General features: G+C 39.3%; 1 protein-coding gene across 1 annotated transcript in view; it reads left to right on the plus strand.

Annotated features, from left to right (window-relative positions):
• Positions 1-5,504, plus strand: part of celf6 (CUGBP Elav-like family member 6) — a 138,944-nt gene extending 133,440 nt beyond the window's left edge. The window contains exon 13 of the mRNA XM_046032633.1: positions 3,981-5,504. The gene's annotated coding sequence lies outside the window, so the exon portion shown is untranslated. The remainder of the gene's footprint in view (positions 1-3,980) is intronic.
• The last annotated feature ends 8,038 nt before the right edge of the window (positions 5,505-13,542 follow it).

A 13,542-nucleotide genomic window follows, 5' to 3' on the forward strand; every position in this document is an offset into this window, starting at 1 on the left:
ATCCTTCAATGAAGACTAATTTCACAGTGTCATGCTTGATTCAAAGAATCATCACCCATCTGTTACAAAGTGCAGCTGCCAGTGCAAAACAATATAGATGCATGTTCTCTTCGCCCAATTGGCTAGGCAACATTTCATTACAATAACATAAGCCTGGATTATATTCCTCCATAAATAAAAGCATGGTAATACCATTTGTTTGTTTTAAATTTGACTCTAAAAGCCACAAGAAAGTATTAATGGAAGGTGGGATGCAATACAAATGCTATGCTCCTTTTATCCTTTGCCTGATAGCATCTGAATAGAGCTGTGCCCTGCTAATTGAAGAGAGGCTTTCAAAAGCAGACACCCTGATGGTGAGGTGGTTGGGGGGGTTAGTACATCAGTGAGGGACAAATGGAAAATATCCTGCAACAGCACTGAATGACAGGACAGTCATTGAGATGTACTCAGAATGTCAGAAAGTACAGACATTTCCCGCAATAACATTCTGTCACTATATCAGGAAGTGTATGTGTGTTGCTCTGTGTGAGTGTGGTTTTTTTCATGTCCTCCATCATCTCTGGTCTGGTTCAATCCATCTCTGTGTTTTTCTTCTGTTATTACACCACTTCTGTTGTTGAGTTAAGGAAACCCAATAGACCAAAACCAAGAGCACTCGCATGAAAACATTAAAGAAAAAATGCACTGGTGGGGCATCTGAAGCCAGCTCCTGTGTTATATTCTTAAAAATCATCAGTGATCTCATGTAAAAAAATTGTATTTGAAAAATTAAACTAATCTACTTTTAATTTTTTTTAAGTATTGCCTTGTATCGTGGCAGACAGTACATTGAGTTCTTGAGCAAAAAGACTGAAATAAGTAAAGTTCATCTGTAACTGTTTCATTTTCTAAATTCAACTACTTTATTACAATGAAGAACTTTGATGAAACTTGAATGATGATTTTTTCTGTGTTCCTTGGGTAAAAACTTCAATACGTAGATAGTAATACTGACGATTTCGTTTTGAAGTTGAATTAAAAACTTGATCAGACAGCATTCTCTTCTGCTGCTCTCAGGAGCCTTGCAACTCTGAAATTGCGTTCTGTGTCTTAAAGATAAACTTAATGCAAAAAAGCTGAAGCACTCACTGTACGGCCACCTTCATAGCAAACAATGCAAGCCAAATCCAATTACTGTAGACAGGACAAGTTTCTGAAATATGCATTTCTGCCTTAAGGGTTATCTTTGTGAATATAAAAACATCAGTTCAACCTTTTAACCTGCAAATGTTGTCAGCCTGAGAATATTTCACCACCACATAAGAGGCATAAGAAAAGGCCCTTTTGTGCTCTGTTGAAGATTACTTGTTCTGTTATTTCTGTTTTACTTGTCAATTCTTTTTTTTTTTTTTTCAGTTTTATGGTAATAACCATAATAACCTCATTTGATTTGTCAGGCAGAATAAGTGAGAGTGTGGAACAAATATGGAACAGGTGCTTTTAATTCTGATTTAAGGAAAAGAAAATCCCACTGTTTCTTTCCTTCTTTTGCACCCCCACCAACCTGGCAACCTGACATGGCCAATCACAGTGTGAGGTGGCCTTTCTCCGCTATAGCCACCCTTCCCCCCACACCTGTCATGGGGCCAAGTTCCCACAACTGTAAGTTGAACCCATGGTGTCATTTTCTTTTGGATGACGTCATGTGGTGGGACTGTGACTGCGTTGCATGACGTGGCGTTGATTGATATTTCTAAACTCTATCTCTTTATATTCTGCCCTCCTTTTATATATATACTGTATATTGTATATTGGCAGTTTGTGGAGTGCAGTAAAAAGATGCCTTTCTTGGCTGGTACCTGTTGTACATAATGTAACTGACTGGTTGGTTGATTATAACTGGAAATGGCCTTTAACCCTTTGTGCTATTGTACCGTGTGCCCTTGTGATGTTTTATTTTCTCTTGTGGGGTTCATGTGTATGACTGTACTGTATTTTCTATTTCTCTATTTCTTCACATTCACATCAACAGTGTTTTTTTACCAGCAAATTATGATTTTTATTAAAGTCTGAATCTTTGCAAAAAGGGACCTTTCTCTCCTCATGATAGACAGCTGTTTAGTTGAGAGATGGGCCAAGATGACCCTATGTTTGTGTAGCCAATTAAATCTCCACCGTTCATGCAGAGAGCACAGGCAAATGTTGACACTCCACTTCCACGTTGATTCCATCTGCACAGGGAGTACTTCTGCAAGATTGTTTTGTTTGCCTTACATGAGAATCACTTCCCATTTATTTATTTATGAGGGTGCAAACCAATTACGGGATAGCAGAGCTGCAGGCAGCGCTGCAGACCCACATGGCCAGAATCTGTCCACCACACAGCTATACTGTACACAGGACACAAATGTATAAGCAGGAGTGCAGAAATAGAACAAAATACAAATACCTGGGACGGGTATTTGCTGCTGCTTGTGTTGTTTTTAGTAGGACTATGCCACCAGATAAATGAGATGTTTTTTTGCTTGTATTTGAAGTAATTGTTACTTTATCTACAAAAGAGAAAAAGGCAGCAAACATATTCACAGTGAAGAAAGTCCTTTTTTTGCAAGTGAGTTTGTTTCTATACCTCTAGGCCAAACCCTGATAAGAGTTAGTCGTTTTCATCAAACTTGTTCTGCCCTATTCTTTCAGAAGCCCTGCAGGCGACTCTCCCTCCTGTAGTCTATCCAATGAACTCAGGGGGGTGTCTAGCCAGGCACGCCTGGAGGGATGAGGTCTTTCTGGCATCAACTATGCCTCTTAACTGCCAGGTGTCTTTTATGGAGCCATCCAAGTAGGTGGCGGTGTGGGGGGAGAGCATAATGCTGGGACAAAAGGAAAATGAATTCTTTATTATCTGACAAACTTGGAAGGTGAAATAGTTTTGAAAGAAGCTGTTTACTTGGGAAACATATATATATATATATTTTTTTTTTTAAAGCCACTGTGTGTTTCTTCTGCTCTGTGTTAGATGTGTATATAGTGAGAATTGCTAGTGGCTTATAAAAGAGGGCATCTGTAATCGGGACAGTTAGTGCTTTATTCTGCTAATGGTCTGGGCTTGCTTTGGCGCACATAAGAAATAAGTTAGAATCTCTGCTCCCACATCTAAAAAGCAGATCTATTATGAAATGGTAACAAGCTCATTTACAGCAATGGAAAGGTAGAACAAAGAGCGTCTGGGCGCATGTTCCCGTCACAAAGTCAGACCCTTTCATGTTCACTCCCAGAGTGTGATTTGCTGTGATTTCATAGCCTTTCTTCACCCACATCATAGCCCACAACATATTAGAGATGATAGGCTATAAACTAGATCTTTTATATCCGAAGCTCGACAGCACGGACACATTTAACAGTGCAGCATTTTAAGTCAACACAAAGGCAGAGGAGATGCTAGGTTGTTTTTTCATTGGATCATAATTAGTGGCTATTTCTTGAAATATGTACATTTTTCTTATTGGACAACTCTCCATTTTTCTGTCACAGTCATTAAAAACTATTTTGACTAACACACAAACACATGTCTTGTTTTCGTTGTGTTTCCTTCTTGTTCTTTTGGTAGTTTGTTTGTAATAAATTAACAAGAGATGAATGGCAGCAATATCTCAGGCAACATGCAGCTGTATTTTTTTCATGCAGGGAGATGTAGTCAGTTTAAATTAGGCCTTCCTTGGATTAGTGCTGTCACAGTGTAGATGGCTGTTCCATATGGTTAAAACACAAATCTCCCACCCCACCTCTAGCCCACTTATTTCTGGTTTTGATTGACACACTCCTCTTTTTTTCTCCTCCCCGTCTGTTTCTCATGCTGTTGGCTGTGCCTGTCAGTCTGTGTGATAACCAGGAGCCAGCAACCCTGAGCATGTTTTCCACAGCCTCACTGAATCCACTCTCCTTATTCTCCCCTCTCTTTCTCTCCCCCACTCTCTCTCTCTCTCTCTCTGTCTGTGTCACAGGATGAAGGGCCACAACACCTTATTTCCACAAGTGCAGTAAAAGTACAAAGACTTCTTGCTCTGCTACATATCATGAAGGAAGGGTGGTCCCTTGATCCTGCTGGAAACCCGCTGAAAGATTGGGTGACTGCGAGAGGGATACCAGAGTTGTTGTTTTTGTTTTTCTTTCTTGTTTTTTCTTTCTTCGCAAATGCCTCTTTTTTCCCTGTTTTGCTTTGGCGTCTGTGGAAGAAGATTTTTTGCAGAGACCAACTTTTTGCTGCTGTTTTTTAGACATGATGGGAAAAAAACCTTTATAGACTCATTATGCTCAAAGCATGCATACTGACACAGGATATAGATAAACACAGATAACAAAACCAAACATACACATTTAACGATGCTACATTTAAAAAATGAAAAATGAAAAAAAAAACTACTTTGTACATGTATAAATACGTGCAAATGCCAACTCAAGTACTAAAGCAAACACATGCGTGTGCGCACGCACATACATACAGACACACACGCTCACACACACATATACACACACACCAGCCTGCTGCCATTTTGGTTTTTGTGCCTACACAGGTGTTGTGCTCTGTGACAGGGCAAGCTCTGGATCAAAGAAGAAAATGAGAAGAAGAAGAGAAGAGGAGAATCCAGGATAATTTACATGCATCATTCCTTAGGAAATAGGGACCAAAGGACTAAACGCTTTTTAAAAGAATATAAATATATAAATATATAAATATATATTTAAAAACTCATACCTTGTAGCTGCAAGTATTACAATTTACTCGTAGTAAAAAAAATCATTAAATCAATATCCAGTGGCCTACTGTAAGTAAGAATAAAAGAAAATGGAAATAATGTATTAAAAAAAAGACATGGAATCTTAGTATAGGGGCTGACCTTTTGCTCTGGATGCTGATTTAGCGCCAGGTTGTAGAATAGTAAAGTAGATTAGAAAAAAAATGTAGATTTGCTAACTTTTGCTGTTGTTTAAAAAAAATACTTGAAGTTGTAATGAAAAAGGGATAAGGGTTTGGGGGGGGGGGGCGCATTCATCTGCCCCTGTACGCAACAAGTCTCTTTCTCTTGGATGTTAAGGTATCAGCCACTGGATATCTCGCTCATCAAGATGTATAAGTCACCGCACTCTCTGACAGCTATGAACAGACTGTTCTGGAAGAAGAAAAAAAAGAATGATGAGAGAAAAAAAAGACTGAACTTACTAATGTCTGTGCTGGACAGGGTGCAGACGTTTAAGGCTTCTCACTAGCCTTTGTGTTCAAGCGACAATCCACTGTAAAGACCAAGCAAAATGGACATGTGGTGTCTTTTGTTTTTGTCTTTTCTTTTCTTGACCTTTTGTATTGCAACAAGGAGAATTATTATGAATCATGAAGCCACAAATTGTTAAAAGGAAATGGTTCTACTAAGAGAGGTGGACAAATGAATGGTCATGAGGGAAACAGAAAGGGAGGAGTAAGGTGACAGCTACTGAAACTGCCAGCAGAATAAACTGAGTATACAAATGAATTGGCCCTTATGGTGTCAAAATTCCATAAAAAAACAAAGTATGACTATTGTAAACGAAGCGACATACCAAGAGTATGTGTGTCCACTGGAGCTGCTGCAAAACTCCAGATTGAGAAAAAATGCCTTTTGTCTCTTGGCAAATGGCCTACAAACAAACATTTGTCTGAAGACAAACTCTATTTACTATATTGATGGCAAAAGGGTGCAGGCTTTTAGAGCTCATTTGGCTCCGTCAAATATGATGTAAATTCCATTATTAACATGTTCCCTGACCTGCTTTCTTCATACATTATACATAGAGCCTGTAGAAAAACAGCTACTGCTTAAACAGACTATATCTGAATTAGGTCTAACAATCACCCTTAACCATCATTCAGCTAGCTTGTAGTCTCTCTGACATTGATGCCAGGCAGGACACAGTAAAGCACGGTACTGTCATGTTTTGATTTAGAGTGCTGTAGCCTTTATTTTGACTGCTTTAGAGCTCTGGATGTGGGCTCTTCTCTAAAAGCAGATCAATATGTTTGGAATGAGTCTGGAGGGAGGAGTGATGCTGTTTCAGTCAGTCTGAACACTTCCCAATTTTCTCTGTCGAACACCAGCTCACATCCGTACACCAGCCCTTTGAGTACTGACAGCTGGCAGTAAGAGGCATGGCTAGGCAAGAATGAGGGAGGGAGGTGAAGAGAGGAAGTCAACAACTAAAAATGACATTGAGATCCTTTAAACTGGTGCTTCTAGGATGTCGTCCAGTGACGTAGTCCATAAAATTAGAAGCTGCAATCAAGCTCCTGGTGACAAACAGTATATATCTGTAGTTTCTACAAGAAACAACAGGACAGGATTAATGGGTTCAAATGGGACCAGAGTCGGGTACCTTAGGCTCCAGTCCAACCAGTTCCAGTTTACTCCTGAGACTCCTCTCTTTGCTGTTCCCTCCTTCTATCTTTCTTTAGAGAGAAAAGCAGACCCAAATCACTGAAGGATGGGCTGACAAAATGTGCCAGCAGACTGCAAAGTCTTCAATCTACTATCATTCTTTGTCATTTAAATAAGCAGAAGGTCTTGATTTGAGTCCTTGATATCAGCATGCCATGTAACTCCTCTTTTTCCCCTGTCCTAACAGCAGCCTGCCTTTCCAAACATTAGCCCAACTGTTTAGCTCCTCTCCCCTTGGAACGGCATTTTTGAACCTGGCTACTGTCTGTGCTCACTACCCTTCAATTATCTCCTGCACCGTATTAGATCTGCTATTTCACCTTTCCCTCTAATCACACTGTAATCACCAGCCTCTATACATTAGCAGCAACCAAGTGAAAAATCACTGGGATAATCACTTGGACCAAATCGGGAGAGATGGTCCCCTGCATGCACATGGATGACAGAAGGAAGATTAGGGAGAATTATGTTTGTGCCTACTCCCTGGCAAGGCTGCTGACAGCTGACCTGGCACCAGTAACACTGCCAAATTTACCCAAAGAGGCGATGGAGGATGTGCGATAAAACCTTCCGTATCATATAGTGAGGTGTTAAAATTGCAAAGTAAATTGACTTTATCAAAAATTTAACAAAAGAGAAAGGTGGATGATAAAATTTATCAAACCTTTTTTTAAAACCCCTTTAGCACAAATAAAATTGACCAATTCTGCTGGAAATCGTCAATTCTTTAGAAGTAGATGCTGCGAGGCCTGTGTTATTGTGCTGCTTCTTTCAGCATGTAATTGTGTCCTAACTGTCTCTATAGAGGCTGCTTTTTTTTTTTTTTTTACAAAATAACTTGCTCTACATTTCTTTCTTTTTCTTGCTTGCATCCTTGCTGGGACACCTGCAAAGCACAGTATGTTGTTCAGCAATGAAAGAATATTTGTGAACCACGGTAGTTCTTCAGATTCAAAATGATGCCCATCAAAATGACAGGTTTTTTAAAAATTGCGTTTAAATAGGGTAAAACCCAGCCCTCCTTCCTTAGCCCTTGATCGGTAGAAATACTGGAAGCTATATAAATTGCAGTGTGGTGAAGTAGGTCAAAACAATGCCATGTTCTGCAAACCTCGTTATTCATGTGAAGCTGAACTAATCGATCGGAAATGTTCCATGAGCAATGAAATTTCCTGTGCTTGTCTCGGCCATCTTTATAATACATTCTGCAAGTGAGGATCTGTCAGGCTGAAGATGAACTTTGAATGCCACGTCCACTGATCTTCTCTGTCTTATATCAGATGCTTTACTAGTTCCCACTGGTCAAGTCCCCTATGAGCCAAAACCTAGTCTAGTCTAGTGTAGACTCCTGCTGTCTGCTTGGCTAACGGTGCAGTGTTCATGTAGCAAATCTGCTATACCAGGGCAAAATCAGGCAATACCTCAGCCTCAGTCTGGTCTAGTATTTAGTCCAGGCCATGTTTCACCTCTAAGAGCAATGACAAACCCAGCAGGCACTCACCAAGCTGTTGCCAGAATGCTATTTGATATTTGTCCTCTAATTTTCAAAGAGAAATATATTTGGCATTTTAGCTAAAAGGAATTAGTATGAATCTAATTAATTGTGAGTATATAATATTTAGCAGTCAAAAATCTACAAGGACACGTCAAAAACGATGTCCACACCCACAAAAGCATATAGTTTCTTTTCTCTGTGGCTATACAATCTTTATTTACCATGTCACTATCAGCGGTTCAGTACACAAGTATATACAGTTGTATTACAATGAGCATTGCTTGCTTCTCTGCCACAGATGCATGTACCAACTGTGATCTGTATTATGAAATGAGAAATTGTAGGGGTATATACATACTACCCATTTCCTCAGTTGTTGCAACGCCACTACTCACAAGGTCAGTCTGTTAGCGGAGCATGTATCCTTAGAGGGCCCCAGCCAATGGTGGGCCGTGCAGAGAACTGCTAGAGCATGTCTACAAGACTCCAACCCCCTGGGTGCATAACACTCACCCTAAAATAGCAGTGATTGTCAAGGAAAGGAAGTGAAATGTAATTGACTGAAAGTGGAGAGATAATTAAAGGAACCTGTTGGACAGGAGGGAAGAAATTAATGCCTCTCATTTAATAGCTGCTTTGGGAGAGAGCTTTTCCGTCATCTCACTTTAGCGCAGAAAGGGTTTTGCTGTGGAAATGGGATTTTGTACAGAAAAAGGTGGAAGTGGAAATAGGCACTGGGTGGTGGGGGTGCTGTGTGCTAAACTGAAACTCCACAAAATCACTCCCAATACTCAGGGCATCAGGCGTTATGATGTCATGATTAGTGGAGAGGTTCAGAGCCTTGCCTTACCCCTGATCCTGAGGGAGGTTGCACAGAATCACAAATATGAGGTCAGTGCTGTAAGATCGCAGCTCATCACGGGGAGTGCTGAGCCGCAGAAGGGCTGATGAACCACCTAAATTGTGCTTTGGATTTATAGTATCAACATCCAACTGCAAGAGTAACAAACAAACAAACAAACAAAAAAAGATGCCATCGTCCACCCGGGAATCGCTGGAGGTGTGCGATTATGTTTAACAACTAGACTGAAAGTAATGAAGACAAAGACTTTTTTTATTCCTTAATGTAAATAGTCTATAAAATACAAAAACAGAGGGAGGGTGTACAGCAGCTTGTGATGAGAAGCCCAACTCTGTGGGACAATGATGTCATTATAAAATGTATCCACAGCAGTGCAGGGATCTTGGAGAGTTTTAGTCATTTTAAGCCCCTTAAGTTTGGGCTCTGAACATGCATCCTACAACCCTAAGTGTCGGACCAAGGCTTAGAGAGTATTTGACTTAGTGTCAAACCTAAGCCACAGCTGCAAAGTGATCCGTTAATTAAGATTCCGTGTGTACACCGACATGTCATGATTTTTCTGACAGAAGAAAGATCGCCTGTGCTGTAATTGGATTAGTCCAATTGGGGCTGATGAACAGATATGACAGTGACAGTAGAGTTCATCCATCTGCATGCTTAATGCTTGACAGTGCAACAAAAAAAGCATTAGCCACTACAACACTTTTTCAAATTCTTTGGAAGTGAAAGTTTGGACTTTACGACATTTAAGGAAGTTTTACAAAATGAAACTCCAGGTTAACAGTTTGTTCAACATGTACATAAGTCATCATTTAGTACACATGTACATGAATAGTTAGGCCGGGATTGGAGGAAGGGGACAAACGAGAGCAAATAATTGTTGAACCCAGCAGAATCCCCCTGCGTGCTTGACCCAATCTGCCAATGCTTTCCTGACCACACAGCTGCGTTACTCCTGTACATACAATATAGCTTATTTTTCAATTCTGTTGAACCTTCTTTATAGGCCGTACAATAGATCATGTTCAAACATTTAAAAAAATTAAAAGAATAGTTAATATATTTCAGTGAAACTAAGAGAAGGAACCTATGAAATAATTTATCAAAAACAGAAGATAAAATGATGTTTTTTCTTGTATAGTGAAACACTGATGTTTAAAAATGGGATTTTATACTCATATTGGTAAATGGTTCTTTATTTTCTCTCTTCAGTTTTGTTATTATGTGCTGAAGCTGGGATAGACCCATTGTCATGAGGTATATTCAAATATGCTTTGATCATTTTTCTATTTTCTTTATTTTTTTGGCTACACAATCATGGATGGGCAAGTTCACTGAAAACTCTTAAATCAATACAATAATTAACAAACTGCACTGTAAAAGGATGATTGATGGTACTGGTCATGTGGTCCATTGCACAACTGAATGAATCAGCATTGCATGTTTAAAAAGAATTTTTTTTGAGGCCTTTTGTTTTTTTGAGAAAAGAAAGAGACAGAAAAAGACAAAAAAAACCATCAAACTTCTGCAGTCAGATTGGTTTGGAGACCTATGCTGCCATATCTCATTGTCTTTAAGCCATGGGTGATTTCCTGTAATGTAATTGTTCTCGTCTCTCTCTGTCACAGTACAATTGTGTTTTTGGATGTATTCTTGTTTATTTTTATTTTTTGAAGTGTTGGTGGTAATCACTGACATATCTCTTGATTTTCATATTCTCTGTCCTTACCTATCGGAAGTTTATTCCACAATTTGTTATATATGTTATTATTATGAATAAAAACTCCATCCACTGAAGACATTGTACCAACAGTAGATAGCACCACATTGCTTTACTCCAGTCAGGTTGATTTGTTAATGCGAGGAGGGAATTCTGCCTTAAACCCAGCCTGTTTTCTCTGATAGTACTACCTGTGAACAATGGTAAAACACATTCTGTATTCTGGGGACACCAAATGTTCTATCTTCAAATGTGAAAAATCTGCTGTAAAGACAAACACTTCGTCTGAGTCAGTTTTGCCTCAAGCCCATTCTGACACAAATAAGGACGTGGTCATCCACCTCCATTTCCATTGGTTACAAGGACCAAAATGTAAACAAACTCAGCTAACTGAGAAGTTTGCTCCAATCAAGCATTCAATGAGAGCCTTTAAAGAATTCACACTTAGTCATAGGTAATTTTGCACCATGGATCTTTGTATCATGAATCATTACATTCCCAGCTTCATCATCATCCTCTTCATTTATTCTCATGAAAAATTAATTTATCATAATATATTGGGTATTTATATTCACATGGAATGGAATTATTTCTTTTATTATTTGACTTGAAGAAAATGATTTACTGTTTTCTTTTTGTTTGAAACAGAGATGTAATTGAATAAGCGTTGGCTGGGGTCTGTTTCCCTGATTGGGGGGTGATATCTCCCATAGTGCTCCTGAACTCTGTAGTTCTCTAGTTCATTATATTCTGCTTAGACTAAAATAAAGCACAGTCCTGTAGAAGATTGAGCCTGCGTTGTCCTTTTTTATCAATTCACATAGCTTTATTAAATAATTTCTGAAGGTTTGGATCTATCACGGTGTGCATGCATGACCCCGTTTGTGAAGATGTGATATGTTCTGTGTCCTCTTGTCACTTGAATTGTGGAGAGAATGCTTTTAGGACATGTCATTGTATTAATTGAGCTAACAGCACTAACCATATCCGAATATCAAATTAGATGAGACGGTTAGTAGAAAATCGTTTAAAAAGGGCGAATAATGCATAATAAATGGAAGGGAGATTGGAAGAGGGAGGGGAATAAATGGTGAATTGATTAAGGGGAAATGGATATTCAGCCCTTGTCTGTTGGAGGTGTTACAGTGGAAACAAAATCAGGCGCAATGGGTGCTGCTGGTTATCGTCTTTGAATAAGAAGCAGGAGGTCAATCGATTAATCAGAGGTTTTCCTTATGCTGCGTTTTATCGACAGAGATGTTACAGTAAGGAGGGTCAGGTCACATTGAAGCCTATGGTCAGTGTCCTTTTTATGGCCCTGAGTCTCCTCCTCCCTCATTGTCCCTCGGAGTCGGTTGGCAGTCGCCAGACTACCTATTACAGTTGAAGGAAAAGTCCATCCAATTTTGTTAACACAATATATTGTTAACAGCTTGTTAACACAACATATTGTTAACAGCTAACCCGAGATAATTGAACTTGTTTCTTCAACTTCAAAATAGAAGAAGAAGATATACTTTATAAATTTAATAAACATGGTTCAACAGTTTCCAGCCTCCACAACTGTCCATCACAACAGAGGGAAAACATCAGAACGCTATGACAGTAATTGTTCCCAGAGTGGAGTATGACACACCAGGGAACATCAATGACCATACTATCCCAAGACACCAAACATCATTTCTTGTTTATGGGCCTCTCCGGTGCATCTGTGCAGCAGTATTGGTGTGGAAACTGATTTATGGTTGCTAAATTTGCAGGTGATAAAAAGGCAAAAAGTGGCCAGTTGGGGCACTAACTCTTGGCTATTCACATGTTCCCATACCCAGTCTCCAGGGACCCTTTCTCATTGTGTGATAGACACTCCGTGATTCCACATGACAAACTGAATTGTTCCTCGAGTGAGTCCTGCTGAATTATTTTGGTCCTTTCGATTGCATCTCCTACCCCTGAGATTTTCCTCTACTGTTGCCTTTGAGCCATAAGCCTCGACAGCCACTGTTGTCGATACTCAATCTGTTCTGTAACCCCTAAAGCTAATGAAATGTGCTAACAGGGGTTTGTTTGTTTGTCTCCAGGAGGGGGGCCAAGGGAAAGAAAATGGAACAACAAGACTCTTTTGACAGTTCCATTTTTTCCAGCGTTTTGGAGTGAGGGATAATCATGAAGTATGGATTGGATAGGGGAAAGTTATTACATTTTGTTGTCTTTATCCTTGTTTGAGTTGTAAAAAAAAAAGGTCAGATTGTTCCAAACATGGTTCTTTGCAGTTCCTGTGTTTATCCTCAATTCTGACTTTCCTTCTCTCTCAGTGTGGGAAAGGAAAAATCGTTTTTCTCACTTCTCTCAGCCTTGTATCCCTCTAAATCTTCAGTGTAAATTTGACAAACACACAACCTCCTATCTGGCTGAAGTGTTTCTTGTGTGTATTTACTTTATTGGCGATGTTGATTGGGATGGCGTGGTCTTATGAAGCTCAAATATTGCAACTGACAAAATAGACAAACATGAGGAAAAAAACTGGTGTGTAAAAGATCTATCTCAATCTTTCTAGTGTCCGCAAGCAAGGGTATTCAGGACTTTAGAATTGCATCATTCACATCAACAAATGTACTTTATGCGTGAAGGGCAGTGTGTGCATTGGCTACATCAGAAAGCATGCAGTGTTTTGGACTCAAAGTTTGCTTTGCACAGGTAACCAAAGTACTACTCATTAGTAACAACAAAAGCAAACCAATTTTATCATGTCTTCCTGATTCCTTTGCATGTGACACTAATATATAATTGACAGAAATGCACTCCAGACTATTACTTTCAAACGCTTTTAAATTCATGCCAAGGAATGGCTTGTCTGTAGGTAAGCATTAATAATGGCCTTTCAACTTCTTAACTATGTCCTACACAAATATTTACCACATTGACTTATCACTTGTCACTTACCATGCATTTAGCATTTGACGTTTATAGTCCATTATTTTATCAATGCATCCATTAGGGACACTCAAGCATTTGGGAACTTCTG

This window comes from Micropterus dolomieu, linkage group LG20, assembly GCF_021292245.1.
Source record: "Micropterus dolomieu isolate WLL.071019.BEF.003 ecotype Adirondacks linkage group LG20, ASM2129224v1, whole genome shotgun sequence".
In the NCBI taxonomy this organism is placed as follows: Eukaryota; Metazoa; Chordata; class Actinopteri; order Centrarchiformes; family Centrarchidae; genus Micropterus; species Micropterus dolomieu.